We start from the raw sequence: 20,482 nt of genomic DNA, 5'->3' as shown, positions 1-20,482 counted from the left end.
GAAGTAATAGTAGTAGTAGTAGTAGTAGTAGTAGTGGTAGTGGTAGTGGTAGTGGTGGTGGTGGTGGTGGTGGTGGTGGTAGTGGTTAGGTTAGTGGTAGTGGTAGTAATTGGTTGTAGTAGTGGTAGTGGTGGTGGTGGTAGTGGTAGTAATGGTAGTAGTAGTGGTAGTGGTAGTGGTGGTGGTGGTGGTGGTGGTAGTGGTAGTGGCAATAGCAGTTGTTGTTGTTGTAGCAGTTTTACTCAAAAGTTGTAAGGTCATTATTTCAAATATGTATGCAAATGAATGTATCAAATGGTAATAAAGTTATTGCTCGTTCATAGTCTGCTTTTTCGAAAACTTTTCATTTTCCTCAGAAAGCGTTCATGGAAAATCTAAGTATAATTCTTGTACGATATGCCTATGCATTGTTATGAGCATGATATTGATGATAAAACTGCTGTTTTCTGTGATATGATGTCCTAAAAAAAATATTTCTATTTCTCTCTCATTGAACATTATGGTAAGTAATTTATTTAAATATGGTTCAGTGTATCTCAAATCTATAATTACTTTGTTAGCTTTTCATGATTGTTCAAGGTAACAAGCCTTTTTAACTGTCAAACCGAGTTTAAAACTATTCTTCTAAGCTACTCTTGGTTCAGTTTTTAACAATATAAGACTGTTTTGCCTTTTAAAGATAGTTGGTGTGAGCATTCACTGTTATGATTATCCGACTTTAGTAAAATTTGCTAGGCTTAATTTAGGAGATTATAAAATGTCACCATATCTAAAAGTAAGAATCTTTAACCCTTTACCTCATATATACGCAAAACAACGCACTTTTGACCCCCCCCCCTCTTTTAGGCCTCAAATTGTGAAAAATTGTCCTATTTGGACCCCAAACACATGTTTTCGTTTGAGAAATGTTGCTAAAAAATGTGAGCACTTTTTCGGCGCCGCCCCTATCCAAAAGATACAGGGGTTTGAAGGGGGCGGTAGTCCCCTACATCGCCAAGAAAATTTTGGACTTGTTAGAGGCTTAAAATGACCCAAGGTCGATCAACCAACGCAGAAAAGCCTTTGACTCTATCTCAATCCCTTGAAAAGTTACAGCACTTTGAAATAAATTTTGATGGAAAAAATCAAGGCAAAATAGTGATTATAGGCAATTTTGAGATGTCCCCTCGTTGCCATGGTAACAGGAAAATTAAGACTAAGCATGTCGTTACAAAGGCAATGGTCAAGTCAACATTTGTGCCAAGTCTGATAAGTATTGAAGCATTTTTCATAGTTTTATAGCAGTTTGAACTTGTAACAGCAGGCTTTTCAATGAAAACGGCTATTTTTCACAATATGCTCGTGAGGGAAAGGGTATATATATCCTAACAAAATAGAACATGACTGCGAGATTTGTGTTGCATATTTCTTAACAAAATATCGAAATAAAAGATGTTACAGTAGTATTTTAAACTAGTACAAAATTTCATCGAGATAACGAAATATCGAGAAAAGCGATGTCGAGATAACAAAATATCGAGAAAAGCGATGTCGAGATAGTGAAATATCGAGAAAAGCGATTTCAAGATAAAGAAGTATCGAAAGTTTAGCGATGTCGAGAAAACGATAGATGACTGTATAAATTTATATTTAAAGCTTGATACTCAATCCGTACAATCAATTATTTTTGACTTATCATATATGTTATTCATTAATAAAATGATCCGATATGAATTGCAAGTTTATCATTTGGGTTTGGGTGTGGCCATGTAAGGAGATTAGGGATGACAAAAGTAAAAGTTCAAATCAGGAGCTTAATTTAAGTGCATTTCAAAACTGTTAAAACCATCATTATCAAAAGATAGTCGAATTATTAATAATACGTACTATATTGCTTGTAATTTCAATTTTTTGAAAAGGCGTTTTATGTTTATATTTTGTTTGCATTGTGAAAATTTGTCCAAGTATACAGTAAACAATGCCGGGATTTTCAGCAAATTGTCAGTCATAAAGTGTAACATAAATCACGTTATTGAAAATACCATGTCTTATTATCATTATGTTGTTGTTGTTGTTGTTACTTTCAATGAAGCACTTAGCATTGTATTTTTTAAACAATAACCCATGTACTTGAATGAATATCCGGAGTATTATAAAATAATGCTATAAACGAAACTTGTAAAAAAGTCTCATGATCAAAAGCATGTTTTTCTTCCGTGTTTGAATATATATATCAATCCAAGAAGATAATAAAACAAAACTGCAAACATTGTTCGTCCTCTTTTTAAAACAAACTGCTATCAAGAATCGTCGGTGCTGATTATCCGGATTAAAACTGTTATTGTAGTAGGAAAAAATGGCGAAATTTACAATTTTGTTTTCATTTCTGGCGATTGTACTGGCAATTTTTATGCTGTGTGGTAAGTAACTAATGCAATGATCTATGATTATTATTTTAATGAAAACCTGTCAAAACTTTTGAAGACATACAAAGGCATTCGATGATTATTCAGCAATGGTTGAAGTACGAGGCTGATTGGGCTATTAGATTAAACTGTTAACTGATGGTACGTTAATAAAGATATTGCACTGGAACTGTTAAAATTTGAATATTCCTTGCAGCAACATTCGTCATTTCATGTTTTACACTTGGAAGCAAAGATGGTGATTTCAATTATCTATTCTTCATGTTTTTATTTCTCTTCTCATTAATTGAACTTTAACCCCGATCACAAAGCTTATTTCAATAATCCATTAAGAGTTTGAACTTTATAACTTTTCTTACTAACACTAAAACAACAGACTTTCTAGACAAAAAGTACGATATATTTTGTATATATTATGTTCATTCTAAATGCTAGAGGACACTTTAACAGTAACAAGCTCTTCTTCTCGTTCTTTTACTAAACGGCGGACAAAAATTCTGAATTGGCCTCCAACCATAATCCTCGAAAAATAAAATGATAATGTTCAGACCAACGCCAGGGAAGAGTACATTGTAATATGTCGTTAAAGATAAATTATTCTTTTTATACATGGCAGGATTAACATCAGCAAACAACTCTACGTCCACTCCACCGGCCAAGACAACACATCATCATTCGTCTGCTTCGGCTTTGCTCACAGCGGGTAAATAATGAAACAATTTCTGGCGTTTAGGAAATGAATGTGTCATTTTTCATGTACATATGATATGTACAATATAACATGCGTCTGTAAGACTAGGAGCACCTCAACATCTTGTCGCCTGGGCGCTTTTTAATACGTGTAGTAGAATTTCAAAAAGAAAGCTTCATCAGCCTCAACATGGCGTCTTAGCATAGAGTTGATTAGTTTTATATACATGTAGTTCGAAAAACTTATTCTTGTACTGTTTTTTTCATGTGACATTTAATTTTCAGTTTGAGACAACCGTCAGATGTACTGATTTTTTCATCATATTTTTTTTCTAATTTAATACTTCTTTATTAAATGTTTGTTTCACTGGTTTAATTTGAACCATGCTTACAAGTACTTAAAATTTAGAATTATAGTCGGGCTTAAATTTGTATTATAGTTCATTATATTACGTTGATCACATGCATTTTTTCTTTTATTCTTTCAGTTCCATTGCTAATAATTGGAGTGTTTTCGGCTCTGAAACTGAGATTTTGATTCATCATGGCATGGACACCTAGAATAAATTAAGCATTAAAGGAACATTATACCTCAGAAATTAACACATTTTTATTTCTTTAGAAATGGTTGGGATGAATTTTATCCCGTTTGAAAAATAGTTTTATAGAGAATATTATATATGCTTGTTACCTGGAGATATTAGTGCAAAATGTGACATAATTCGTCATGAAAAGTAGTAAAATGTAAACAAATTAATAGTTTGACTTCCAAACAAAATGCTTGCTCACTGTAAATGTACTTATTGCCAAAGAGTAACAGAAGAAAAGAGACCCAGGTAATTGACAAATGAGTAAACGTTTTTGTGAAATAAAATAAGTATTTTCTGGGGCGTAATGGGTTTTTAAAGCAGAGACATATATAGGCTTATGCTTTTTTACATAATGTATATTTCTGCCATATGTATATTTCTAAACTACATGTAGTATACTGATTTACAGTCAACTCCTATGACGATTTTATATTCAAATATCTCTAAATCTATATTCTGATTTTTTTTTTAAAAATCAGTCGCCGAATTTGTGACTTGAAATCTTGATCGTTCCGGGTTTATTCTTTTTTTTTGAAATTTTGTCATCCGTGACAATTATGGTCGTTTATTTAAGAATAATCGATCTTTGTCATCCGTGACATGGATGGTCGTTTACATAAGTATAATTGATCTACATGCATTTAAAGCATACAATCATAAATGATATTACTATATTAGAAAGAGATTGTGCTATGTGTTTAACTATGAAATTTTGGATAAACCACTGGAAGTTATGAAGGATTTCTTTTTTGTTCACAATTCGCTTTTTATTTCCTTTTTACTTTTTAAGTTGATTCTTTTAAAATACCATGTTCATATTTTGAATAAAAAAGAACAAATTTTGTGTTAAATTTATTTTTATTTTATAATTATTATCTAAAATATTGTGTATAATGCATGACATAAAAGATAATGCCAGTACAAATGTAACTAATAAAATAAACACAATACCACAAATGCCTTTTAAGTTGTTTTTTTCTCGTTATCCAGATGTCTTCCTCAATCAGTGAAACACGTGCAAGTTCTACTTAAAGGAGCCCCAAGGTCAATGAGCCTTAAAACAAAACATTTCAAGTTCTTACATAGATCAAGTGAAGCAGTAAAAATGGAAAAAAATAACATTAACAATTTAGCCTCGTTTTCATTTCTGAGTCAAAAAACCTTTGATCAAATGCATATCGTATTCAATACAGTCTCAATCTTTATTTTTCCAATTCATATCAAATCCTTATTATAGTTGAAGTACCACAGTTCTGTCAAAATGTCAGAATTGCCTCGTCTTATATAGATTTGACAGCTGTTTGTTCGCCCAATAGAATTCATTATTGTACTCACCAATGTATAATAACCTCATAACATTGCATTAACATTCCAATATAGACACACTCGGCCAACTGTATGGAGTATACGGTTTACAGTAATCATCCAGTGCCTGATTTACTTTGTTCATTATAGAATGACTTTCATTGACATTAAGTAACCAATATCTGCTACGCATTATTCGTAATTACCCACAAATATAATTAAATAACCAATGTCTGCTACGCATTATTCGTTATTACCCACAAATATAATTAAATAACCAATATCTGCTACGCATTATTCGTAATTGTCCACAAATATAATTAAATAACCAATGTCTGCTACGCATTATTCGTAATTACCCACATATATAATTAAATAACCAATATCTGCTACGCATTATTCGTAATTACCCACAGATATAATTAAATAACCAATATCTGCTACGCATTATTCGTAATTACCCACAGATATAATTAAATAACCAATGTCTGCTACGCATTATTCGTAATTACCCACATATATAACCCAGATATAGCTTTCATTAGGTATTTTATTTCTGAAAAAAAAGGCCGAAGGCCCTTTTGACCATGTAAAACCCAATAGCAAGGCCATTATGAAAACACTTAATTATTGACAATTTTATTAATTAACTAAACATAATCTAAAATGTTAAGTACTTTGTGAAAAAAAAATGTAAAAGTCCGTTGTTTGAGGTATTGCAAATGGGATTTTGGAAAAATGTCTCGGAAACCTACTACCTAATGACGACTTTTTTCAATGAAAAAAAAAAACAAACAAAAAACAGATTCATAATGGCCGAGCTGGAGAGCCAATCAAATTCTCCAATCCCATAGTAGCCGAGTTTTCACATAAAGGCTGTACTTTTTGCATATTAATGCCTTTTTTATATTCATAATGTCATGGTGAACTTCATATAAGCCTTACATTTGCAGTGACAACGTGCCTTATATTGAAAAGTTAATTAATAATGTGTTGTAAATGTAGCATAATGTTAACAAAGTACTATTTTGACTTCCATTCAAAATACCAGTTCACTAAATTTACCATTTGCAAACAGAGCAAAACATGCAAGATAAGATATATTTTATGTATATTACAAAAGAATACTTTTTTGAAACTGTGACAAAATTCCAAAGATTGAAGTTTTGGGAAACAAAAATTATAGCATTGCTAATGCATAATGGGAATTTAAAACTCCGCCTTTACCAGTTGCCATATTAGGCAATGTTACTATATACGATTATAAATTGTAGCGGGAAGTAACTCAAGCCAATGAAAATGTAGGTTATTTACACAGAGTAGGCGAGGTAAGAAAAAAAAGCATTCTTAAACGGCCATCTATGGCTGATTTGGTACGCTTTTGTGTTGTCGCAATGTTGTCTTTTCGCCCTGTCTCTAGCGCGGCACGCCAAACGGCGCGTTGTCGTGCGGCGTGTTGTCGCGATGTCACATTGTCGCTCGGTTCAAATCGATGGTTTGGCTTATAAGCCAAGCCGCAGGGCGACATCGCATCGCACGACAACGCGCCGTTTGGCATGCCGCGCTAGAGACAAGACGACAGCGCGACAATGCGCCGTTTGGCGTTTTGTCGTGTTGTCGCTAGCGCCAACTAGACGCACAAAAAACGTACCAAATCAGCCACCATAGCGGCCATCGAAGTATGATGAGTCAACTTATATTTGAATTCGGGATCTATTATAATAATTATAAATGATTGCGTATGTATGTTCATGTATGTACTGTTCTACTGGTGTAATACAATAATTACAATATAAAGTGTTTGCGGAAATAAACAATCAGACGATGTTCATGTATTTATTAAGTAAACAAAATGACATATTCAAATGACACATACACTACGCTTCAACATTCTTGTTACATGTATATAAATGAAGATTTGCACAAAACTGTAATTTGTATGGATGTTGTAATAATGTACAGGCATAACGATTAGACTGGCATAAGAAAAAAACCCTAAAGAATCTACATAATTAAAATATATAAAAAGATGGTAGACCTAGCTTCATAAATGACGATCCATAACACCATATTGACAAGATAAATGTTAAAAATATATTAATTTATTCATACCTGATGATAAGGAACATATATTTGAAGTTTGTAGTTGATAACCTAAGAAATAAAGAAGAGTAAAATAATACTTTTTATTGAAAATTTTAAGTTCAAGGGGACATAACTTTAAAAAAAATTCATCGAAAGTTATAAACCTTGTCACATAAGAATGGTTGGTGATAAGGAACATATATTTGAAGTTTGAAATTGATAACTTAAGAAAAACAAAAGTTACAGTTCAAAATATTTTACTGCACAAAAACTTGAACAAGCGGACGCATCTACCGGGGTGAATATACTTTGCATAGTCTAGCAAAAAATAATACAAACATGTAAAGGATGCACAAAACATGACACCTTTTTCTGGCAGGATATCAAGTCTCACAAGGAAGAGTATGGAATAATTTACAAGCATATTATTTTTGCATGACAACAAATTTATACTCAACAAAAAAAAGAAACATCTCTTTAATTTTATATTTATGCAAGTATCTTTTCACATGGATGAAAATGGTTTACATGGTTGAAAATGGTCATAACACAATAAATCAAATTACTATTGAATAAAATATCAGATCACCAATTTTTAGTAATAATTCTAACCATATTGGGTTTTTCCATGCAATTTTCCTTAATAAAAACAAAAATGTCAAACTTGCCTTCTTACTAAGAGAAACAAGGGTGTTTCCTTTTCTGCTGAGTATGTACAGAACAAATGAGTGGATAGACCTAGGTATTGAAAACACTGGATTTTGCTGAGTCATAGCAAATGCATTTTATACAGTAAGTTCCATCACTAACAGCTACTGTAAGAGCTTGTTTATCTGAACCGTCATTCCCTTTGTACTTTAGTACCTCATTTGCGCGTTTAACAACTGTAACTCTGACTGGTTTGCTATATGGACCTGTGCCATTATTCTCAAACAATGACTTCAGTGTTGCCATCTGAAATTAAAGTAATGATCAGTCAAGGCCAAAAATCATTCAGTTCTAAATAATATTATCTCATAAGTGAAATGCAATTTCTTTACCAAATTTCACAAATGGTGAACATAAATGAAAATTATATCGGAACTGAAATATATTTTTTTGATACCGGAGTAAAACATCCAGTGTTTGAAGTGTTTTGAAGAGAGAATAGTATTTTTTTTTTTTGCATTGAAGTAATGTACTTTCGACTGATCAACTCCCTTTAATACTTTTTTTAGCCTCTATATATGCATTTTTGTAAGTCTTTGCGTTTCTTTATTTGTGTAAGTCTTTGTGTTTATTTAAGTGAAACGGTGACAGGATAATTTTCTTTAAATGTTGTATGCACCACTTCTTAATGCAAAATCTAGTAGGAAAATGATTTTACTATTGAATTCATATTTATTAAATTCAATATATTAATTATATTAATTATGACAGAACTATCATCTGCTCCAGAGAAAATGCATAAGCATATCTCTGTAAAAACAAGTGAAACCAATGGCAATATGATAATTGATTATTTCAAGATATAAATGATCTGCAACAGTGTTATACTCTTTGTGTCCTCTAACGAACTCTCATAGGACAGGACTTAACTCATTACAGGACTGGGGCAGTACCTCCAGTCTCTTGCAAAAATCATGATCACAAAATAGAAAAATATCATTTTTCGCCAATTATTACATTTTTCCTGTATACCATGGCAAGTTTTGGACCTATTTTGTCCTGGTTAGATAGCTAACAGAGATGTGTTTAAAAAGGTAGTTAAGCGCCCCCAAATTAGTCTCAATATTTCGACTGCAAGACAGACCGTTTTTATAATCTGATATTTCTTAGATGTCTGTCTGGAACTGATCAAAATTTCATTTTTTTCACTGCAACATGAAAATTTTCACACTGGCATGTACATTTGTTGTTATTAACCATACATTGTCCTTAAAAGAATCATAAAATGACAAAAAATAACTTAAATTAACTAAAAAACTTTAAAATGGTACCTGTCGCTGAATGTAAACAGCGATCGTGATAACCAATGAAAACGTTTGTTTTCATTTAAACATAATTATTAGTACACCCGAGGAGGCTGCACGCGGTAAACACATACAAAAGCGCTATATATCGTAAACTTTTTTAAAGGTGTTGTAAATATTTTGAGTTCATTTAAATTTAGAAACCACTTGTGATGAATATATTCTTCAAAATTATATTCTCGTACCCTTGTCGCCGACAAAATCACATAGTTTAAACAGCGAAAACCCGAAAGATCCCTCCGATAAAATTATAACAGTCCTTACATTTTCATTCCACATAAATGATAAGTATTATCAACATAAAAATATCTTTAAATAAACAAATAACAGACAGATTCTATGAATGGTGCCTAATAGAACGACTTGTTTACAAAATAAGTTAACTACGCGCTCTCTTTTTTTTTATCCCGATAGAAACATTTAAATATTTGTAAAAGAAAATTAAAGCATGGTCCAAAGTACCTAGTATTCGTTTACCCGGTTGTGATCTAATTCAAGATATTTTGTAATCATATTGAATAGAAAAAAAAACAAATTAAAAACATATCGCCATCAAAGTGTGCTTTTTCCCCCATTCCTTCCGGTACAACTAGAATTAAAGAAGCCAATAGTTTAATGAAAGAAAGTCATGCAGATCATTTTGTCCACAGCGGTCAAATTTTGTCCAGAGCCGGGAAATAATTATTTCACGCGGAGAAAGACGTACAGAAATGAATGACCCCTTGCTTTGTATTTGAATAGTTTTTAAGTTAAGTCAATTCTAGCGCAACGTATCGTAAGTTGATAGTCCATCTGTGATAAAAGTAATGAAATTCAAATCTTGGATACATTAAATGAAAGAGAAATTTAAAGAATAATTTACTAGTTGTTTTTTTTTTTTTTTGTAAATATTAAAAACACATGTATACAACATGACTTACAGTCGAGGATCGTAGCGTATCGTTTAGGGCATGGCTTTAGTCGTGCTTTAAATTATCAACAGAATTTACGAAAATCTTTATAATTTTAAAGTGATATTTGCCTGTGAAGTGATCGATGTTTATAATATCTTTCTTCCAGTCTAATTTATTTAAATAAATGAAATTGAAAAATTACAAATAAAAAAATCGCCTAAAAAATCGTATTTTACAAAGATAAGGAAAGAAAATGTAAAATTTCTCCGCATAATCTTCGTTTACAACAAAAACTCGGAAAAAACTCCGCTATTTATAACACAGTTCATAGAACTTATACTTTGGTTTTCTTACATATATGCGGAAATGATCAGACGTAAATGATTTAGGGGATATTCCTACGTTATCGCGTGAAAGAGTGGATGAAATTAGCGATCGCGTTACTGAAAAAAATGTATTTCTAAATCACGTTTTCTTGATATAAGGAAACGATCTTCTAATTTTCAAATGTTTATTATTATCTTTAAATAATATTGATAAAAGGAAAAACGTGTATCTTTGCCGGAGATCTTTTATTTGTAGGGTTGTTTTGTCTTGTTGTTGTTGTTGTCTTTTTTCTGAATTACAGAATTGAGTAGCCCCATTCATTATGTTGGTACTTTTTACGAAGTGACGCAGATTTAACAAATACATGTAACTAACGAACTTTCTAAGAAATATGTATACATTCTCGTCAGTTTTAATATAATAATTATATACATATTGCAAAATGACAGTATCAACGCCCAGGACGTGTGTATTAATCTATACTAAACGTTTTAGTTATTGCCTGGATACCCTAGCTAATTTATTCACTATATAAAGGACTAAATAAAACATTTGCAGACGAAACAACCACAAAATCCAGTTAACAACGGAATTCCCGCAGTACATGCTGAAGGCTGGTAGAGATTTAGCAATGTAAAACAAAAAAACGTTGACAGAGTAGGAATTTGTAAGCGTTGTGCATTAAAACATACAACTTTGTGATCAATTTTCTCTTAAATTGATTCTATTTGAATAAGCTTTGCAGGTATGTAATTTTTTTCAAGAAATGTTGAGTTTAAATAAATATTTGAAGCCGTCAAAGTTAGCGACGAGATTCTGGTCGCTGGCACATACACACAGAAGGAAAACTTTCCGCATTGTTTTTAATCGTAAGTGGGTTTTGCGCGAAGGGCGACCATCCTCTATATAAAAAAGGCCCTAAAGCGCACAATTTGTTGGGCTACCCCCAAATATGACAATTAGATCTATTTCGCATGGTTTTTATCGTGCAGTAATTTTCTTGATTATGTGATTTCAGGATTTTTGTAAGATACCTTAACTCTTTAGATATACTTTGAAATAGACTATAAATCACGTGGGATGTTGAGAAGATATGACCCAAAGACAATACGGCCCTAAGACAATACGGTCTGCAAAGTTTTGGACTTCACAATAGGTATCATTGGGGTACTATGACTAATTCTTCTTTTTAAGAGTATGATTCATTCAGATATGTTATACTTCCGATCCTTAAAGATCGTTCAGCACGACATTATTGTTGTGTTTGTGGTATTTTAGTTTCTAATTTTCGGCCATTTTAATGGGTGGTTCCAATATTCCTACTTGAATAATGTTGAATCACCCTTGGGATATGCTGCCTGCTTTTTAACTTTGTCTCTGTGATATACAGGCTTCATAACCCCTGATCCCCTTTCAAAATTATCATCGCTATTTTTGCTATAGTGCGTTTTTTTTTTGTTGTTGTTTTTTTGCCATGACTCATTTACTTTTTGTCATTGTATCATAGCTAATATTTGCTATGGTACATTCGCTCTTCGCCATGGTATATTCGCATTTTCTATGGTACCATTGCGTTTTTATCGCTTTTTGCAGTGGTACATTCAATTTTTGCCATGATATCATTGCCGTTTGTTATGGTACATTCTTCGCATTTTTTGCCATCGTACCATTGCTTTATGCTTTTAAAATTGCCATAATACGTTCTATTCTTTGCCATCGTATAATCGTTTTTTCTTATTGTACATTCGCATTTGGACATAGTACGCTACCATATTGCTTTGAAAATTTTCCATCGTGTATGCACTTTTTCGTCATAGCACATTCGCATTTTGGCCGGCCATGGTGCATTCGCGTGTGTTTGTTTATTTGTTTTTCTTTACTGTTCAAGTAAATAAAACATGTATTTATTTCGCTAAAATATGCAGCGTAAAAAATAGACGTTTGTTTTATATAACGTACGACTATTATGAAATAAGCGTTTTTGTATTTTCTGATCGAAGATCAGTAAAAACAAAGCGGACATTCAATCTCTGACACAGAAGTTTCACGACAAACCTAACAACATGTAGTTCTCAAAACATCTTAAAACTAGCGACGTTAAAGAAAGAAATATTTTTATTTTGTTACAAGTATCCAACAAATTACAACGCATTCAAAGTTTATCAGTAGCGTTGGCTTATAGAATTGTCAATCAATGCACAATCACAAATTACGCGGATGAATATGATTTTAATCAATGAAAATGCTTTTTAGCGATGTCGATTACCGAATACTACACAAATAAATCTGACTGCCGATTAGTGGAATATATAGATTCTACATGTCGGACTGGGCGAGAAGATTTTCGCTAAATTATTTACTTCAATTTTAAACAACAGGTTTATCCTGAACAAAATACCTCGAAATTAATAAGGATTACAAACCCGAAATGCAATGGAAGTTCTAAATTTAGAATGACTTGATTTTATTCAGGCATTGTTTGTATAACTTTTCCGTGGTGCAGGGGTAACGCGCTCGTTTCGTGTGTGAGAGGTCCATCGTGTATTCACTTTTTCAAATCCCAGGCAACTTTTTTAAAATTCTTTTTTAAGTGTCTTTGTTAAAGAAGTAATCATGATATGCAAGGATAAAGTGTGGCTATCATAAAAAATGAACATAAATGATTTTTTGATGCAACTCTAGTTATGCAAAATTCCGTATGTATCAAACTCTGGTGCCTTGCAAGACATAAAAATAAACTAATACATACAGATATACAGTACGATTTAGATTACAAAGATCAGAAAACACCACAGAGCTTGCAGCCCTTTGATAATATTTTGCTTTGTTTGTCTGTCTTATTGTTTGTCTGTTTGTTAGATTTGTTGCTTTTGACTAGATTCGTTTGTTAGTTTGATTTTATTTGTTCGTTCGTTTATTTGTTTTAAAAAGGACTGTCTCTCTTTGACTGATTGAATTAATTAATAAATTAATTCATCACATGTATATGACTTAAATACTGCGGAAAAATATTATTCACCGATATTAAATACAATACCGCATACATGTATTTTCCATTTCCTCAAGAATTATTTTAAGTATCATATAATTGATTCGCCTTAAGTTTTTAAATTATGTTCTCTTACTCATATCTAAATTTCCCAACAACATAAACAATACACTTTTCCTAGTTCTATTTTAAGAAAAGACGATGAGTTCAGCGACATTTTTCACCGCCCCTCGTGTGTCACTCGTTTCGTCCAGTACATTATTATACGTTTTCACTTCTAGTTTCAAGGTTCGCAGTGTGGTCGGAAGGATTGATTTACAGCTAAAGAAATGGCGTCTTCTAAAATAACGTTAGTACAGGCTTTGATTTGTGCGCTTTGTTGCCTACTTCTGTCACGTAAGTAATTTATTATTTTTTTTTTTATTATTATCATCATCATTATTATTATTATTATTATTACTATTATAAATATTATTATTATTATTGTCATAATTGTTATAATTATTATTACATGTATTATTTATTTATTTATTTATTTTTATTTATTTATTTATTTATTTTCATTTATTTATTTATTTACTTATATTTATCATGTGCATGCATATTTTGTATCATTTTTAAATAGTTTGATTACTTCCCATTACTTCCCATTGTCTCTTCGATTTTAAATCTTTTTCATGCATTTAAAGTATTAAAATCTAGAATACTAAAAAACAAGGGTCCGGTATCTGTAAACATGTCGAAAGGAGAAAAGTTATATTGTCAACATTTATGCATCAACATCAATTGTCGATTCTTCGTTACGCGTGTCTATAAATTATTCCAGCTGTTTTAGTAGCAAATAACATGAAACATAAAATAGGGATTCATAAAACATTGTTAGAACCTTTTAAAAACACATTCAAATATCACAACAAAAGGTTAAAGGGACTCCGTTGATATCACAAGAAGGTACTGGTTTTTTTCTTTTGGTTTTTTTGGGGAGGGGTGGGGGGTCAAGACTAATATACCATTTGATGTAATTCTGGAGTAAAAACTTGTGTGCAAAATTGCTTCAAAACGTTTTCCCCGAAAAGTTATTTTTATAAAAAGAAAAAGAAATGGACTTAACAACTTTCAAGGAAAATAACTCTGAGTATATTTTTTATGATTTTAGATTTTATGTTTTTAGGCTTCTTAACATTAGTGGAGCCCCTTTAACGCGCGACGTAAGGTCCATGTGCTATTTAAAGTTGCCTAAAAATTATCCAAAAAAACATCAACAAAACAATAGAGATAATTAGAACAAAGGAACAATGTATGTCTTTGTTTTAGTTAGATTTTGTATATTTGCTCCGTTGGGTTTTAATGCCTTTCGGCGGTCAGTCGGTCTAACTGGATTTCCTGGATAACTACATGTAACAAGTAATGACCAAATAACGGAATACTAAACCCACATGAGATGAGAGACAAATAAGCCGCGTAACGACAAAACCAACATTGTGCGTTTGCGACCAGCATGGATCCAGATCAGCCTACGCATCCGCGCAGTCTGATCAGGATCCATGCTGTTCGCTTACCAACTCTATGACAAGTAGAGAAACTGAAAGCGAACAGCATGGATCCTGATCAGACTGTGCGGATGTGCATGCTTGTCTGGTTCCATGCTGGTCGCAAACCCACTATGTTGGTTTTGTCGTGACGCGGCTAAAATGAACATTGGACTCGATGTATGAGATTAACTGTCACGGGGAAATTTAAACGCCTCGCCTGATGATTGAACCAACGAGGCAGCAACCTCTGGATTACAAATCCGGTGCTCTCCCTACTGAGCTTAGTGGGCAGGCTGTTATTAGTTTCACATCTGTTTGTTGATTAAAATCAGATGTACAAATAAGTTTTTCCTACTTCCCTGTAAGTAATCGAGGATAATGTAAAATATCTCACTTAAACAGATGTACCGAAAATGACGTCATCAGAATATTTTACTACATAATTTATACAATGAAGTGTTATGTATAGAACAGGAACAATTTTCTATATTCCCCATAGTGCGATATGACACATATCCAGTCATATATATTTAAGAATATTTAAAGCATGTAAAGCTCAATAGGTAAAGTGTCGGACTGTGAATCGTGCGGCCGGGTTCGATTCCAGTACGGTGCAGGCCACTTTCGTTGTGTTTGATCATGAAATCATTTATACGGTCATTCGCACTGTACCTCTGCTCTGGCATGGAACATTACTAGTACTGGTAAACTGCTTGACACATGCAGTGACTGAACTGTGCTCTGGTAAATTCAATTTGGCTTACTGTGGTGTGATCTGGAGGTTAAAGTACCAACTCCACCACCAGTAAATCATAAATTTAAATTAGTCACTAGTTACAAAATATGTTATTAATATCATCTCCTCAATAACAAGATGATCTGAACATGCGCAAGCTCGAAGGCAGACTAGCTCTTTGGTTATTCATTTATTTTGAACTCTTGAAAGCCATAATTAACCTTGAATTGTCACTTTCCTATTAATTAAAATAGTGGCCCCATATTTCTTATCCATAGTCTTGGACATTGTCTTTCTTTAGAATTGTATAGCAATTGAAAGTTGTCATAAGTTAGAAATATACATGTATAAAAAATATTATGTTAATGCGCAGCTGACGGAAATTTTCATCGCTTTCAACTTTATGCATATAATACAATTACTTGTAATTGTCACATGTTGTCTACTCAAGACCGCTTTCCTTACTATCTTCAAGGACATACTTCCTATGATAACTATAAATCCTGTTCATGTATAAGGGGTGTTCATGAAATATTCACGTCGTGATATTTGTAAACTATTTTTTAACATGTTGATTTTAAATTTTAAATTGAATACCTGTGTATAATTTGATTTATAATACTGCACGATTGTAACGCCGCTTTTCATTGGATAATCGTGACGTTTTTATAGTTTTATATACACGGCTGCTGTCGATTCATGAAGAAATCTTACTTTTTTCATTAAAAAATGATGCTTGCTGTATGATAAATTCGTTGTAAAGATTGTTGACAGGTTATATGGCCGTATTTAAATGGCTGTTTGCAATATAACCCTCGCCTAGCGGCCCGGGTTATATTTACAAAAAGCCGTTTATATACGGCCATATAACCTGTCAATAATCGTTATAACTAATAATATACATGTAAACAACGTAAACAAATACGGTGGATAGAAAATGAGTATAGGCTATGGGCCTTGCTACTTGTTCCAAGCGCAACTTTTCGGCCCTTCCCGCCAGTCTTCGGAAAAGTTGTGAGGAGTTTGGAATATCACATGCAGGAGTTTGGTCTCTCATTAATTTTACTAAACGGGAACAAACTGTTGAGTTTAAAAATCATTAACTTTTTTTTCTTACTGATCTAATAGTTTTAGGCAGAAATATATAAATATATGCATATGGATCTACGTTTTAACTGAGTAAAATGACAAATAACGTCCCGCGAACCGGATTCGAACCAGTGACCTAAGGATAACAGCTATACCACTACAGTCCTCCGCTCTACCAACTGAGCTATCACGGGATCACACTATCGTCTGCTATTTCTTATCTTGATAATGACCTTTTATGTACATTGTACAAGGTTTATTATTAAGTATAGTAAGCGTGGGACTAAACATACTAACATTTACCTTTACATATGATATTGTATTTTTTTATAATTATACGAACAACGATAAACTAAATGACATATATATTATATACATTTACTTAAATACAGTAAAACGTCACTAACACGAGCACTAAATGTTCTCTGCCGAAATGTTCAGATTCTAGTTATTTAATATTAATCAACCTATGATTTGTTACGGTTTTATCAATTTAAGCCATTCTTCTATGTGTCTATAATATTTAAAACCTGAGAATGTAGAATTACAGTGTAACCTGTATAAAGCGGACCTCTGTCGATCAATTATTACCTGTTTACAACAACGGTGTCAATTTTTCCCTAAAGTAACATAATCCATCATATGTATAGATTTCACCTCTAACAACCAAAATATTTCTGTCCTAAAATGTTTCCAGAGGTTGTACAGAATGTTATGATATTGGACTTAAAAGAAAAAACAAACAGGGAAAACATATTTATACTCCTTTACTTTCAATAGTGTTCAAATTTTTAAATTTTAATGAATTGTCTCTGTATTTTGTTCTTATATTTTGGAGGGGAAAAGTGCTGCAGGTCCCCCAGTAAAATATAAAACAAAGTTCGAAGCACTATAATGAGATAAAAATAATTAATTCGAATTGGGCCTAATACATGCACTACGAGGATTAGTGAATTGTCTTGGACCAATCAAATTTTCGAGTTATTTACTGTATAGTTTCTAATTTGTAATTATGAGATGTATAGAAATGTAGTACGTTAAGATTTTATTTTCGAAACTGAAACCGACTGAATCACCGTTTATAGACAATAAAGAAAGGTCATTTTATAAGTATTACGACCTAGTCATATTTATTATGAATGAAATCAAACCGACATTATCAATTAATTAAAACTCTAGCTCTGGCCTCCAATTTATCATCATAGTTTTTAGCATGCCTCACTGAATGGCTGTAATCAAACTTATAATAGGTCACCTTTTGGCAAATAACTAGATATAAATGGTGACATGGCCGGGGTCCGCAACATCAAGTGCCTGAAAGGGCGGATCGACCATACATGTGCATGTACATGTATACATACACCGAAAAGTCAGCAAATATAAATTACTACACCTGTTGCGCATGAACATACCTTATCTTAGATATTTATTTATGCTAATAACCAGTTGCAAAAACAATTATTCAGATCTGACAAGTTCACAGGATGATGGCAATGGTACAGTTACATCGACCAAAATACAATCGACTTCCACAACAAAAACGACAACTGTGACCCCTATGCCGACAAAGTCGACTACATCCGGTGCTGGAATGGCCTCAATCTCAGGTATTTTGCTCATCAATCCCAAAACAACCACACCACAAACACACGTTCGCACGCTAGCACGAGCTCATAATTCAAATAATGATTTAAAAAAAAAAAGTGAAAACTAGAAATGTGTCGTCACGCCACGGATGCATGCAGCCAAAATTTAATAATATGATATAATATTTAGCTCCTAATTTTTTTCATTCAAAGTTTAAATCCCTTAAAACTATACTATATTAACACAAACAATTTTTATACAAAGTTCATGGCACTGAAACTATTCAATGTTAACCTTTAGTAAATTGCATATTGCATATTTATATCAAAATAATGACTACATATATTACCACAAAAGTATGAGTGCTGAAACTGAAAATTTCATTTTTTTTTTCCAAAATTCAAGAGAGATAACTTTGTCCAAAATCATTGAACAACAACCAAATTCAAGCTTGAACTGCTTATTCCTAAGATGTATCTATTTGTCAAATTTGAGTTGAATGTGTACAACCATTGGGGATAATGAACGGAAACTCAAAATGTCTGGGTTTTGTTTTTTCAAAGTTCAAGGGGGATAACTCTGTCAGTTGTCCCAATTCGAACTTGACCAGTGTATTCTTATGACATATCCATATGTTAAATTTGAGTTAAATATGTACAACTGTTGGGGAGATAATGAACGGAACCTGAAAATTTCTTCTCTTTTTTTCAAAGTTAAAGGGCCATTTCTCTGCCAAAATCATTGAACCACGATCAAATTCAAACTTGACCTGCGCATTTTTTTGACGTATCCATATGTGAAATTTGAGTTGAATGTGCTGTATGGGACATAATGAACGGAAAGTGATTTTTTTTTTCAAAGTTAAAGGGCCATAACTCTGTCAAAAATCATCAAACCATAACCAAATTCAAACTTGACCTGTGCATTTCTTTGACGTATCAATATGTTTAATTTGAGTTGAATGTGTAATATCGTTGGGGAGATAATGAACGGAAACAGAAAATTTCTTCAAGGAGCATAACTCTGTCAAAAATCATCGGACCATGACCAAATTCGAATATGACCTGCATTTTCTTTTGTTATATCCATATGTCAAATTTGAGTTGAATGTGTGTAACCTTTATTAAGATAATGAATGACGGAAGGATGGAAGGATGGAAGGACGGAACAGGGTAACACCATATGCCCTTGCCATTTTATGGGGGGGGGTGCATAAGAAATAACAACGCTTACTTGTGCTAGAAATATTATATATATATGTGTATTTTTTCATTATTAGACAACTGCAAATAGGACAGGTGTCGTAACATACATGTACATGTACTTGCATATAAATTTGACTGTTTTCAAATTTTAAGAAAAGAAATCTTTTTTAATTTTAAGTCATTGTTACTTTGAGAATTGAGAAAAGTTATCAAAAATTATTCTAATTATTTCAGCAACTCTTTTAATCGGCGCATCATTGGTTGCAATGAAGAAGCTACATTAATTTCCAAAAGCAGACGACAAAATATGAGCAGACGACACAAAGCATATATTAGCAGACGACACCGAATCTGCAGACATTCAAGAAGATAATGATACTCCGATTTCAATTTTAAAAGCAGTCAATAATACCAATATTTCTTAAAGTTTGGATTAAGCAGTTTTATTTTATATTTGAAATAACAAACAAATGAAGTTCGTCTGAAAATATACCTTATCTCTTATGAAGTTCAATCATATAAATTATTATAGTTTTCATCACATTATAGTATGATATTGTATGGTCATGTGTTTCATGTTGGAATATCTCTATATTTAGTAACATGCATATAATTTTCTGATTCAATAAAACTTCATACAAACAATTTTTGTTTCCTTGTTATTTCATTATAGCATTTAAACGTCTGTCTCTATCATAAACGAACTTATCATGAACGAACTAAGTGTTTTCGGAATAGAAAACTATATGTCATAAATGTACTTGCAGTTTCATATCTAAAGTCATATGATTTTATCTTAAAGCCACTTGAAATTTGATTTCCTACAACCATTGAAATATATACTTCTCTTTGTATTTTCTTGATATTAACACTCGAGAGATTCTTATCACAGATCAATAATTAGGAAATGTTTTGAATAAAACGATTATACATGTACTGTACTGTAGAGAACTTGTAAAATATTTTGCTAAAATTATATGACCAGGTTATGGTTTAAATAAGCCAACATGAGCTTTACCTGACCTTTAAATGGGCTT

At 32.3% G+C, this 20,482-nt stretch overlaps 2 long non-coding RNA genes and 1 other non-coding gene across 5 annotated transcripts; 2 read left to right on the top strand and 1 right to left on the bottom strand.

The window, feature by feature from the left end:
- Window positions 1-2,194: 2,194 nt before the first annotated feature.
- Window positions 2,195-4,527, top strand: LOC132734024 (uncharacterized). Its single transcript, XR_009626246.1, has 3 exons — window positions 2,195-2,399; window positions 3,022-3,108; window positions 3,584-4,527. It is a non-coding gene; the product is annotated as an uncharacterized LOC132734024 (long non-coding RNA).
- Window positions 4,528-10,955: 6,428 nt separating this feature from the next.
- Window positions 10,956-20,090, top strand: LOC132734004 (uncharacterized). Of its 3 annotated transcripts, none has more exons than XR_009626242.1 (4): window positions 10,956-10,974; window positions 13,578-13,692; window positions 18,120-18,260; window positions 19,680-20,090. It is a non-coding gene; the product is annotated as an uncharacterized LOC132734004 (long non-coding RNA). The 3 variants fall into 3 exon arrangements; XR_009626241.1 differs by lacking the exon at window positions 10,956-10,974 and adding an exon at window positions 11,034-11,052; XR_009626245.1 differs by lacking the exon at window positions 10,956-10,974 and adding an exon at window positions 13,175-13,193.
- Window positions 16,762-16,847, bottom strand: Trnay-gua (transfer RNA tyrosine (anticodon GUA)). Its single transcript is given in 2 exon segments — window positions 16,762-16,797; window positions 16,811-16,847. It is a non-coding gene; the product is annotated as a tRNA-Tyr (tRNA).
- Window positions 20,091-20,482: the final 392 nt, after the last annotated feature.

This window comes from Ruditapes philippinarum, unplaced genomic scaffold (genome assembly GCF_026571515.1).
Source record: "Ruditapes philippinarum isolate M1 unplaced genomic scaffold, ASM2657151v2 ctg6307_1_1_1_1, whole genome shotgun sequence".
Classification (NCBI taxonomy): Eukaryota; Metazoa; Mollusca; class Bivalvia; order Venerida; family Veneridae; genus Ruditapes; species Ruditapes philippinarum.
The sequence above is the reverse complement of the archived record's forward strand: the minus strand, read 5'-3'. Positions and strand labels throughout refer to the sequence as shown.